We start from the raw sequence: 3,057 nt of genomic DNA, 5'->3' as shown, positions 1-3,057 counted from the left end.
CTGTTACAGCGACCAGCCTACCCTTGCCATTACCATGATCTAATCCACCGTTTTGGCTGTCCAGTGCCGGATCTTTGCATGATTAGTAATACAGTCCTCAACTGGATTTATGAAAACTATTCTCACCGACTAATTTTGTGGAATGAACGTTTTGTGGACGGAACTGTACGTCAAATTTCAAGACCTGGTTATAACCAGCGCCGGGTGTATAATGGTCACAAACGTGTGCAAGCCGTTAACTTTCAGGCAGTTGTGATCCCCAGTGGTTTAGTTGCTAACTTATATGGACCTGTTGAAGGATGGCGTCATGATGCCGGGATGCTTAAAGAATCAGGGCTTCTCAACATCTTACAAAGAAGGGCAGTAACACCTACTAGAGATATTCTTTGCATTTATGGAGATCCTGCCTATCCTCTCCGACCACATTTGATGGGTCTCTACCGTGACAACCCACTGACCCCACAGATGAGGTCGTTTAATAAAGCCATGAGTGAAGCTAGGGTTTCCGTAGAATGGCTTTTTAGCGATATAGGTGAAAGCTTTAAATTCATAGATTATAAAAAGAATCTCAAACTTGGGATGAGTGCAGTAGGTAAACAATACATTATAAGTGTTCTTTTCAGGAACATCCTCACACGTTTGTATGGAAATACAACTTCTAACCTTTTTGAGGTAGAACCCCCCTCGCTGTTGCAATACTTGGCATAGAAATGTCATATAAGTATCCGTAAATGTACCAGAGAACTTTGATGAGGCAGATGTCGGGGGAATTGAGACTCGCTGCTTCAATTACGTAAACACAATTTTAATGTGAAGACACTTTACAAACAACAAACCCATGTTTGAAAATAAAGTTTTTGGATTATTAAATTTCATTGTCCTTAAATTGTTATTTCAATGTCCATTAATGAAAATCCAACAGGTGAACGGCATGAACAAAGCTACTTAACATTTTGGTTTAGTTTAGATACAATTGCAAGCATTAATGTTTGCATTTGCTGCATTTGTAACTGTTCCTGTACAAGATCGTGGCGCTTTGCTTCAAGGGAAGCCATCTCTCGTTTATGGGCAATGTCCTCCCTCCTGGCTTCTGCTTCCTTTTCAGCCATCTCCTTTTTAAAACATATTTCTTCTTTCCTACCTTCTGCCTCTTTGTCAGATCTGACGTGAAGAAATTGGAGAGCCTCCCTTGTTCTTCTCCTTTTCCTTCTAACTTTTGATGCCATAGATGTCTCTTCATCTTTTCTTGAGTCTTCGTCATCATTCACTTGATCTTTAACTCCCTTTTCCTTTGACCATGTGTTCATTGCTTTGTCTCGAGCTGCCATGGCCTGGATCCTTTCTTTCTTCTATAAACATATAGGATCAATTATTAATTTGTGTTCACATTTTACAGCACTAAATTTTAATGTGTTTTCACATTGCTAATGCTAATTGGTTTTCAATCTATAAGCTCAGGAATGGGCATCTCTTTTATTAGATAGTAATTGCAAAAAACGACTACAGCAAAGCGGGCGGCATAAAACTAACAGTGTGATTTGAATAACTTAAATTACAAATAAGTCACTTACAATTCATATCAGAGAAACTAACACTATCATAAATCTATAACGAACTTAAGATAGTAAATTAAAACTGCACACTGAAAAGAGATATGTGGAAAAATTAAACGTGAATTAATAGAAAGAAAAAGGCTATCGAGAAAATGTCTAAAGCACGCTAAGCAAACGACTTCAATAAGCACAAACTAGAGAATATCAAGAAAGGAAGAAAGCAAAAAGTGGAAGCAAACAAAATCTGCAATAGAAAAATAAAGCGAAACGTACGATTTGCTAAGAGAGATGCCGTTGAGTAACCTGGTCCTGTAATGTACGCCTTATGTAAGCTATGCCTTAGGATGACACAAATAACAGCATGCAGAAGCATGCTGTGCTGTAACACCCAAATACTAAACTGCAAACACCACGTGAATTCCCAAACGCGAGAAAATACATATCCAACAAGATTAAAACTCAACACAAAAGTGGATGGGATCAAGACTTATTTCAATCATGCAATTCACAGTCAAAGACTAGAATCCTAAACCCCTTAAAGATCACTCACCATCTTGCTGTCTTCGTCTTCTTCTACATTTGGCCTGTTGTCCATTATTTCCACGATCAACTCGGCAAATTGCTCTGTGTCAGTGAGTGGTTCTGAAGAAATCCCACTGGAGGCTTCTTCCTTTCGCATTTTTGCTTTGAACAAACAATTGACGAAATTGTGACGTCATTCAAAATGGCGCCGAAAAGGTGAACCATGGAACGAAAAAACACGGGTCAGCTTTCGCTTGCGTGCACAGGGAACCTACGCGATAACAGGCAACCCAGAAGATTAGGAAGCGTTCTTCCTTCGTCGAACGCAATAAAATAACTTTTAGTAGAATGGAGTCTTTAGGTAAAAAATATGGTTTTAGTACGGTGATCAAGTCATGTCTTCTCTCTAAAGTCATCATAAGCCAATCATGACTCACGATTTAATAGCGCTGAACTTTCTCAAAACTCAGTTCAGTCAAACAACAAACAGCAGCTCTTCAAAACACGAGTTTTTGCACTCATTACATGATAACTTATGAAAGCTGTTTTACAGGAAAAGTCAACATTTATTCATGCGAACGTACAATGAAAGAATACGCTCATGGTTTGTTTACTACAGAAGAAGAAATTAATTGAACATCAGACTGTACGTAGCTGTTTGTTGAGTCGATCCGTAAGAATTTCGTGCTTACAGACGGAACTGGCAGCTATTGTAATGGAGGACTTCATTCACATTTTACAAGCCGCAGTGGTTTAAGATCTGTTTTCTGGACTTTATTATGATTAAGAAATGCTGCGGTAACGACGTGGATGCATTTGCGAAGTTGTCGCATGTAACTTTATATGCACGTACAGCGACCGATGGAAATATGTCAATGGTGGAGAAAAATTTCTTTGCCGTAGCCACATATTGGAGTTAATATTTGTCGATTTGTAAAGTCAGGTGGTTTGAGGTAGGTTAGGGCATCGATATCACCGAATA

This window comes from Porites lutea, chromosome 1 (genome assembly GCF_958299795.1).
Source record: "Porites lutea chromosome 1, jaPorLute2.1, whole genome shotgun sequence".
In the NCBI taxonomy this organism is placed as follows: Eukaryota; Metazoa; Cnidaria; class Anthozoa; order Scleractinia; family Poritidae; genus Porites; species Porites lutea.
This window is presented reverse-complemented; position numbering follows the sequence as displayed.